Source organism: Scylla paramamosain, chromosome 10, assembly GCF_035594125.1.
Source record: "Scylla paramamosain isolate STU-SP2022 chromosome 10, ASM3559412v1, whole genome shotgun sequence".
Classification (NCBI taxonomy): domain Eukaryota; kingdom Metazoa; phylum Arthropoda; class Malacostraca; order Decapoda; family Portunidae; genus Scylla; species Scylla paramamosain.
The window spans coordinates 8115001-8125946 of record NC_087160.1 but is presented as its reverse complement, the minus strand read 5'-3'; positions in this window follow the sequence as shown (position 1 = coordinate 8125946).

Sequence of the window (10946 nt, the reverse complement as noted above, 5' to 3'; positions counted from 1 at the left end):
CTATGGTTCCCAGCAGGGACTGACTCGGTGGTCCCATTATAACTTTAGAAATATTATGCATTGCCATCCCTAGGTGAGAATTCTTGCCATGGCAACACGTGACGTCAAAGAAGGCAGGAGCCGTGTGCTTGGCCGTGCTCTCCCGACATGCACACACTGCCTTAGAATGGGACAGAACTGGGAGCTACGGTGTTGGATAGAAATACCGTTATTATACGACTGTTGCCAAGGATTTCTACGAAATCTAGGTATGAGTATAAGGGCATGTCATGTGCTTTTTTTCACCACTCGTAGCGTAGAGAAGCCATTAGTCACCTGTGTTCTCTATGGCATAACTAAGGATCGAGTGCCGGAAGCCGACTCAGAAATACAATCTATGTATATGAAATTATGAATACTGTATGCAGTTACACACACACACACACACACACACACACACACACACACACACACACACACACACAGATGCATATATACATGCATACATATCTTTATACATATACTTATGCATACATACATATATGCATACTTACGTACATGCGTACACATGCAGGTATGTACGTACGTACTTACATACATGAATACCTGTATACCTGCACACATACTACGTACATGACGCTGCACATTTCTTAAACCGTGTCAACAAAAAGTCCCCCCTCCTATCAAGAAGGGACTCAGGTAGGACAGCCACGTTTTTTTTTTTTTTTTTTTTTTGTGCATGTGTGTGTGTGTGTGTGTGTGTGTGTGTGTGTGTGTGTGTGTGTGTGTGTGTGTGTGTGTGTGTGTGTGTGTGTGTGTGTGTGTGTGTGTGTGTGTGTGTGTGTGTGTGTGTGTGTGTGTGTGTGTGTTCAAGGTTTTCCACTCACACCCGCCACACACCAATCAATGACCCCCTCAAGATAAGATACAGAGATAAAGTGTAATATTTCAAACGCTATCAATGAAAGGCATGCAGTTGTGAAGATTTTGCTAGTTAACTCTTGCATTATAAGACAAACGAGAGAGAGAGAGAGAGAGAGAGAGAGAGAGAGAGAGAGAGAGAGAGAGAGAGAGAGAGAGAGAGAGAGAGAGAGAATATACCATTAGAAAGTTCAGAAAAGCCGTAACAATGATGAAAGTAATAGTAGATAATAAAAGATAAAACATACGACGCACTATACCTATGAAAGACTTAACCCTTTCAGTGCGATATGCAACAATTCACATCACTAAAAGCAATGTATGGAATCTTTATAAACAGTTACAAGAAAGAAGGGTATAAAAAGAGTAGATTTTGCAATTTTTAGACAGTACAATGTTTGGAGATGGCTGTAGAACAAGAAAAGAGGCCTCAGAATGGTTAGTGCCAAATAGCAGTGAAAGGGTTAAGCCAGCTAGCTAGTTATAACTGAAGAAGGTAACCGGTCATTAATGAAGGGCAGTAAGTCATAATTGAAGGCAACCACTCACTTATAGGCAGTCACAATTGAAGGAAGCCGGCCAGCCATAACTGAAAGTAGCCTGCCAGCCATAACTGAAGGGAACCAGCCATAATTAAAAGGGAACCAATCATAACTGAAGGTAGCCAGCCATAACTGAAGAGAACCAATCATAACTGAAGGTAGCAGATTTAGGAGGACTTCAGATATGAATTTTTTTTTAATAAAATTGTGGACATCTGAAGTCTTTTCATTACCTATATGAGATTGTAAGGGGGGGTGGAGGAGGATTTGTTATCAAAGAACTGAGAACAGTTATTATCATGTAAAGTTTTGTTTGCATGGTATCCGTCAAGTACATGTTGCCAGAGTTGCACAGGAAGCAACCCTTCCTTATACTACGTAATGTGCGTCAACTTTGCGATGAGCGGCAGCTCCATTTCGCTCGGGCAATTTACTCTTAATTTCATGATCTCACTCCTTCACTGAGGGAGAAAAAAAAAAAAAAAACACTTGAGGCCAAGAGATCAAAGAAACTGTTGCCTGATGCCAGTCACCACACACGTTGTGACAAAGTATACTATTTACTGATGATAGTTTTACTTGTCTTTCAAAAGGAAAGAAAGATAAGAGACTTAATAATAAGTAGACGAGATAGTACAATGCATGAAACCAATATTGAGACGGAATAATTTCCTCCCTAACACTAATGTACCCTTAAGTATTGTATTTTTTTCATTAATTATAAACAATAATTATTGTGAACTTACGGAAGATGTGGTAAGGTATGTGCACTGGCCAGTTTTCCTAGTGGACAGAGCTTGAACTCAGAAGTAATTTGTTCATAGCTGGTCTCTTGGAGTAGATAAAGAATTTATAGGTGGAGAGCAAACTCACTTAGAAGAGAGCTGTGGATGGTCTGTTCTTATGACAGTTTTCTGATGGAGAGTGGTGGATATGTACCAGAACGTAATCGAGCGTTGGTAGTTACTTCATAAGGACCACCTAGTGCGGATATCAACGGTAAGTGAATATGAAGAATGAATGGAGTAAGGTGACTGATAATTTGGTTTATATTTGTTTTCATGAAAGGTCTGTGGTCCAGAGAATCATCTAGACCGAGCGTGCTAGAGTTTACCTGGTCATGGCAAGTCGTTCATACACTCCTGAGTGAGAAAAGGGATAAGAATCTAAGTGTTTCACGGTGTTATATACTGTACCGCTAGTGAAGTATTGTTTATTGCAATAGAATCAAACGACTGAACTGTAGTTTCAAGATTAAGGTAATCAGCTTGCAATTATTGTCTGTGGACTGATGGAACTGTCTATGTTAGATCCCGCTGTGATACAAGGTTGAGTATTGTACTTATTATGTAACTCCCAAAAATACAAATTGTATAATCAAGCATATTGTTTTGTGAACATACATTGTTGGTTAACTGTTCATTCCAAATTCTAGTAAAGTTTTTTTTTTTTTTTTTTTTCCGGGTGGGGAAACTCATATAGGCTAATGGTGCTATAACTTAATTAGTTTTCTATAAATAACTAAAAGGACGTCCGTTCCTGTTGATCTTAATTTTCTCTTTAAAACTAGTCTTAATATCTATATATATATTTTTTCTCAATAACTATGCTCTTGATAATTTTTGTATAAAATATCTACGGATTATTACATAATGTGGTGTAATTCACACTCCCCTTCCCGCCGCCCTTCTCTACTGAATTAATCAATTCTAATTTTCCCCATTACAGTGAACGAAAAATTCTATTTGCTACCAGTAAGACGGTACGTTTCCTCCCCCACAAATCATCCTTTACAATTTCATGTCAGTATTAAATCTCAAAACCAAGAATCAACTCGTAAAACTTTGAAAAAAGAAAAAAAAAGTAATTCAAACCTCGTTGCTCATCCCCTTTCTTTTATGACCAAGGTGACTCACAACGCGTCCATCTCTTTCCTCGGTACAAAATACAGTATGTGCCATCTTTCTCTTGTTAAAAGTGGTTACAGTGAGCCAATAACCTTTCCCAAAACTCCTCTTAAATTTGTTAAAGTTATCGCCGTCATTTGTATTCTATTTATCCTGAGGTAAACTTGAACAGTTATGCAACATTCCTTCTCACATATGTAACCCCTTTAGGCACGCTGGACATCTTGCTTCCCCGTTACTTCCCCGTTTTTCAGAAAGTAATTATAACATTCTTCTCTTTATTTTGTGTAAAAAAAAAAAAAGAAAAAAAAAAAAAAAAATATATATATATATATATATATATATATATATATATATATATATATATATATATATATATATATATATATATATATATATATATATATATATATATATATATATATATATATTAATCTTCAGATATAAAACTAAATATAGATCAATCCAAGGAACACTAAGGAAATGAAACACGAAAGAAGAAAAGGAACGGAAGAAGGAAGAAAGGTAAAGTGGAAGAAATTAAGGAGGAAGAATATGAACATGAAGGTAATTTCCAATATTAAAAGAGGCTATCACAAACTCACTGATGAGAAACAAGAAGAGATCACCGAGGAGACCAAGATAGTTTGGGTCATCCCATGACTGATAGATAACAGAACGGGAGGAGGAGGTGCAGTTGGCCACACATGACGCCTGTTCGTTTCATGTGTTTGGGTCTGACGTCACAGTATGTGCACCTCACTATAAATAGTATTTCCTTAATGCTACTAATTAATGTGATATATATACGAGTATATATATATATATATATATATATATATATATATATATATATATATATATATATATATATATATATATATATATATATATATATATATATATATATATATATATATATATATATATATATATATATATATATATATATATATATATATATATATTATATATATATATTTTACTCTTCTTTATGTAACTGGAATGTAAATCTGCCCAGTTTTACCTAATCTGATGTACTTGGAAAAATATCGCAAACATCGTTTACTCTGCCTAACAAAGCTTACGATCAAGTGTGATTATCGGGAAAAATTCATCAACTCGTTTACAACACATAATATTGCATGGAATGGCTTAGCTTCAAGTTATTAATATTCTATAGTGTACCCTTATAACTATTTTCTGGAAGACGAAGTGAACCACTTTCTGTTAGGATTGCAGGACAAGCTCATTAAAACTGTTGTTAGGTCCAAGAGCGATGCAATGAAATAAACTTTACCATGGTAGGAGGAAAAAAGGGTACGTATAGCATGATAAAAGCCAAATGAATTACACAAGTACACATAATGGATATAGTAACGTTCTTGTCGACCCTTATTTCTTACGAAGAACATGATTGTGAGAATAAAAGAAAATGCTCATTACAGTTATAACAATCTTGAAGTACTTTCTCGTACACAGAAATTTCAGTCATGTATGGAGGCGACCACACGATGTTGTGTGTTTTCCCTGCAGCGTAGTAAAACACGTTGGTCTTAGATACAAGGATATGTATTGAAGGGAACACACGCAGAGCCTGCCGTAGTGTGACTTGTGAAAAGAAACAATGAGAAGAGTGGTTGTCTGTTTCCATGGCAACTCGAGCTTCGAGCCCACGTGGCGTTGCATTTCAGTCAGTGCATTCGAAATAACAAAAATTGGTAACTACTCAGACACTGATTTATTTATCAATAAAATATTAGCTAGCCATATAGAATACGAGTTCCTGACAATACAAAGACAGAAATATTGAATAAAAATGTTGGTTGAAAATTGCAGAAATATTCTCAGAACATCCCCAGGAAAAAAAAAAAAAAAGTGTTGGTAAGTTAACAATTCTTTAGCCTTTGTTTGATTTTTATAATCATTAATTATATATTTTCGCTCTGTCACTCCCCCTTCCCTTCATTAACAAAGTAGTATGCGTATTTATCTCTTGCAAATGTAAAAATCTTTCTGTATCTAACTCCCCTCATTACCTCTGGCACCTCACCAAAAAAAGAAAAAAAAAAAAACTAATAACTTTACTTCTTCATCTTTCTCTCCTTTATTTCAACCTGATGGCACCACTGCCATCCCATCTACCTTTATAGGTGAACGCTTCGCTCAAACCTTTGCTAAAAACTCTATCTTGGATGATTCAGGGCTTGTCTCTCTTGCACCTCCACCCTGCTACTATTTCATGCTACCGGTAGAAATCTTTCGCAATGATGTTTTGCATGCCCTCTCTAGCCTTAACCCTCGGAAGGCTTATAAACCTGATGAGGTCCCTCCTATTTTTTTTTTTTTCCTTATGTAGGAGGGCCACTGGCCAAGGGCAACAAAAAGCCAATAAATAAAAAAAAAAAAGCTCACTGAGATGCCAGTCCCAGAAAAAGGTCCAAAGCGGTAGTCAAAAATTGAAGGATAAGTGACTTGAAACCTCCCTCTTGAAGGAATTCAAGTCACAGGAAGGTGGAAATACAGAAGCAGGCAGGGAGTTCCAGAGTTTACCAGGGAAAGGGATGAATGATTGAGAATACTGGTTAACTCTTGCATTAGACAGGTGGACAGAATAGGGGTGAGAGAGAGAGAAGAAAGCCTTGTGCAGCGAGGCCGCGGGAGGAGGGGAGGCATGTTAGCAAGATCAGAAGAGCAGTTAGCATAAAAATAGCGGTAGAAGACAGCTAGAGATGCAACATTGCGGCGATGAGAGAGAGGCTGAAGACAGGCCGTTAGAGGAGAGGAGTTGATGAGACGAAAAGTTTTTCATTCCACCCTGTCTAGAAGAGCGGTATGAGTGAAGCATACTCCATACATGAACGGATAAAGCCCTTGTACAAAGTTAGCAGCTGGGGGGGTGAGAAAAACTGGCGGAGACGTCTCAGAGCGCCTAACTTCATAGAAGCTGTTTTAGCTAGAGATGAGATGTGAGGTTTCCAGTTCAGATTATAAGTAAAGGACAGACCGAGGACGTTCAGTGTAGAAGAGGTGGATAGTTGAGTGCCACTGAAGAAGAAGGGATAGTTGTCTGGAAGGTTGTGTCGAGTTGATAGATGGAGGAATTGAGTTTTTGAGGCATTGAACAATACCAAGTTTGCTCTGCCTCAATCAGAAATTTTAGAAAGATCAGAAGTCAGGCGTTCTGTGGCTTCCCTGCATGAAATGTTTACTTCCTGAAAGGTTGGACGTCTATGAAAAGTGAAAAAGTGCAGAGTGGTATCATCAGCGTAGGAGTGGATAGGAGAAGAAATTCGGTTTAGAAGGTTATTGATGAATAATAAGAAGAGAGTGGATGACAGGACAGAACCCTGAGGAACACCAATGTTAATAGATTTAGGAGAAGAACAGTGACTGTCTACCACAACAGCACTAGAACGGTCAGAAAGGAAACTTGAGATGAAGTTACAGAGAGAAGGATAGAAGCCGTAGGAGGGTAGTTTGGAAATCAAAGCTTTGTGCCAGACTCTATCAAAGCTTTTGACATGTCAGGGTTTTGAAAGCCAGAAGATCACCAGTAGAGCGGCCTTGGCGGAACCCATACTGGCGATCAGATAGAAGGTTTTGAAGTGATAGATGTTTAAGAATCTTCCTGTTGAAGATAGATTAAAAAACTTTAGATAGGCAGGAAATTAAAGCAATAGGACGGTAGTTTGAGGGATTAGAACGGTCGCCCTTTTTAGGAACAGGTTGAATGTAGGCAAACTTCCAGCAAGAAGGAAAGGTAGATGTTGACAGACAGAGCTGAAAGAGTTTGACTAGGCAAGGTGCAAGCACAGAGGCACAGTTTCGGAGAACAATAGGAGGGACCCCATCAGGTCCATAAGCCTTCCGAGGGTTTAGACCAGCGAGGGCATGGAAAACATCATCAAGAAGAATTTTAATGGGTAGCATGAAGTAGTCAGAGGATGGAGGAGAGGGAGGAACAAGCCCTTAATCGTCCAATGTACAGTTTTTAGTAAAGGTTTGAGCGAAGAGTTCAGCTTTAGAAATAGATGTGATAGCAGTGGTGCCATCTGGTTGAAATAAAGGAGGGAAAGAAGAAGAAGCAAAGTTATTGGAGATATTTTTGGCTAGATGCCAGAAGTCACGAGGGGAATTAGATCTTGAAAGATTTTGACACATTCTGTTAATGAAGGAGTTTTTGGGTACTTGGAGAACAGACCTGGCATGGTTCCAGACAGAAATATAAAGTGCATGAGATTCTGGTGATGGAAGGCTTAAGTGCCTTTTGTGGGCCACCTCTCTATCATGTATAGCATGAGAACAAGCTGTGTTAAAACAAGGTTTGGAAGGTTTAGGTCGAGAAAAAAGAGTGAGGAATGTACGCCTCCATGCCAGACACTATCACCTCTGTTATGCGCTCAGCACACAAAGACGGGTCTCTGACACGGAAGCAGTAGTCATTCTAAGGAAAATCAGCAAAATACCTTCTCAGGTCCCTCCAACTAGCAGAGGCAAAACGCCAGAGGCACCTTCGCTTAGGGGGATCCTGAGGAGGCATTGGAGTGACAGGACAAAATACAGATATGAGATTGTGGTCAGAGGAGCCCAGCGGAGAAGAGAGGGTGACAGCATAAGCAGAAGGATTAGAGGTCAGGAAAAGGTCAAGAACGTTAGGCGTATCTCCAAGACAGTCAGGAATACGAGTAGGGTGCTGCACCAATTGCTCTAGGTCACGGAGGATAGCAAAGTTGGAGGCTAGTTCACCAGGATGGTCAGTGAAGGGAGAGAAAAGCCAAAGCTGGTGGTGAACATTGAAGTCTCCAAGAATGGAGATCTTTGCAAAAGGGAAGAGAGTCAGAATGTGCTCCACTTTGGAAGTTCAGTAGTCAAAGAATTTCTTATAGTCAGAGGACTTAGGTGAGAGATATACAGCACAGATAAATTTACTTTGATAGTGACTCTGTAGTCGTAGCCAGATGCTGGAAAATTCGGAAGATTTAAGAGCGTGGGCCCGAGAGCAGGTTAAATCATTGCGCACATAAACGCAACATTCAGCTTTGGATAAAAAATGAGGATAGAGAAAGTAGAAGGGAACAGAAAAGGGGCTACTGTCAGTTGCCTTAGACACCTGAGTTTCAGTGAGGAAAAGAAGATGAGGTTTAGAAGAGGAGAGGTGGTGTTCTACAGATTGAAAATTAGATCTTAGACCACGAATGTTGCAGAAGTTAATGAAGAAAAAGTTGAGGGGGATGTCAAGACACTTAGGGTCGTCGTCAGAAGGGCAGCCCGACCTGGGGACATTTGTGGTCCCCTCCCCAGACAGGGACTCCGAGGCTGGTGTATGAGTCGCCATGATAATTTTGAAATTTTGAGTGAAGGGTGTCTGTGTTATTAAGTGCTTGTAGTTTTATGTGGAGGAAGAGAGTTGTCTTTAAAGGGCAGGCTGTGACTGCCCTCTCGTGCTGTGAGACACAAAGGGAAACGTTCAGTGAGATCATAGCTGGGTTTAATGATAAGTTCAGAGCACCTCCTTGATCTAGTGCTTTAGACCTCACTCAGTTCTCCGAAACTGAGATGCTTGCACCTTGCCTAGTCAAACTCCTTCAATTGTGTCTATCAGTATCTACCTTTTTCTCTTGCAGGAAGTTTGCATATATTCAAGATTTTTTTTAAAAAGGATGACTTCTCTAGTCCCTCAAACTACCGTTGTATTGCTTTAATTCCCTGTCTCTCTAAATTTTTAAAAATCTATCCTCAACAAGAAGACTTTCCCTGTTGCTTTAGACACATCATAAGTATTTGATAGTCTGGCACAAAGCTTTGATTTCGAAACTACCCTCGTATGGCTTCTGTCCTCTCTGTAACTTCATCTCAAGTTTCCTTTCTGACTGTTCTGTTGTTGCTATACAGATGGTTACTGTTCTTTTCCTGAGTCTATTAACAGTGATGTTCTTCAGAGTTCACCCACTCTCTTCCTGTTATTCATCAGTGATCTCAGCTAAACTTCTTTGCCTATCCACTCCACTCATACCGCTCTTTTAGACAGGGCGGAATCAAATGCATTTCTTCTTATCAACTCCCCTCCTGTAATTGATTGTCTCCAGCCTTACTCTCTTGTCGCCACAATGTTACATCTCTTGCTATCTTCAACCGTTATTTTCAAGCTAACTTTCCTTCTCATCTTGCTAACTGCCTCCTTCCGCGGCCTCACTCCACAAGACTTTCTAACTTCTCTCAGCCCCTATTCTGTCCACCTCTTTAATGCAATAGTTAACCAGTATTCTCAATCAGTCATTTTTTTTCTGGTAAATTCATGAACTCCCAGCCTGCTTCTATGTTTCCTCTTTCCTGTTACTGAAATTCTTTCAAGAGGGAGATTTCAAGACAGATATCCTCCGTTTTTTTTTTAATTCTTTTGTGACCCCACTTTAACAAAGAAGTATGTTGCTTCTTCATCATACATGATAACACTGCCACACATACACAAACTCGGTATCAATCGCTCGGGGAAAAACGTTTCGTATGTGCAGTACTACGGTTTTACGAGCATGGTTACTTACGCCCCGCAACACGTGCAGCGCACAGAAGAGACGTGTTACGTTGTTCGGTTGGGAGAGAGAGAGAGAGAGAGAGAGAGAGAGAGAGAGAGAGAGAGAGAGAGAGAGAGGGGGGGGAGGGAAGGAGGGTGTGTGTGTGTGTGTGTGTGTGTGTGTGTGTGTGTGTGTGTGATCAGACATTAGTGTCATCATGGATGTTGAAGGAGTAATGTTTTTCCTCTGGTAGATATGAATGAATATGAATTACTTAGTTAATGAAGGGATGTGGGATAATTTTAACAAAATTCTATAATCAATTATCCTAAAAATATTATACATAAACTAAAGATGTACTTATTTACTCACCTTTTTATGGGGGTAGAGGGCGGAGGTGGGAGGAAGGATGTCTTGACAATATTTCTGTAATCTCTTCCCAAGTTTTTTGTATTGCGAAGAATTTATATCCCATATCGATGACTACTTTTCCTTTTCATCCATGAAGAAATCAGTGTTAAAGTGATTACTGTTATTTTTTTTTTATTATCTTGAATGCATTGGCTTAATGCAACTCCACGTGGACGCCAAGTCGAGGTTGCCATGGCAACGGAAGATTGCTCTTCTCATTGGGTCTTTACAAATCACATTAACTTGTGAGGGATACCCTCAGTTACAAACCGCGGCGACAGCTGCTAAGTGTGCCCGCCTCAGTGCACATCCACGTATCTTGAAGTGCTTGCGTAGCAATCGTGTGCTAGGAAGGAAAATCTAGTCATTGCTACTCGTCGTGCGGCGGAGGAAACGCGCTATAGCATGTGGCTGCCACTGTTACTGCGCGATAACAACCATGCAATGAAAAACGTACTTTATGTACAGGGTAAAGTTTGAGCGTGACACTATCACACTCCTCAAAACAAATAGTATAAAGTAAAAACTGACATCATTGTGTAACTCCAGTTCGACACACATGGTATCCTATCCATCACCTACAGTATCTTTTGTGGTTATTTCACGCAGACGACTTCATCCATGAACATCCATCACAGTGTTTTACACAATGATGCCAGTTTTCCTTATTT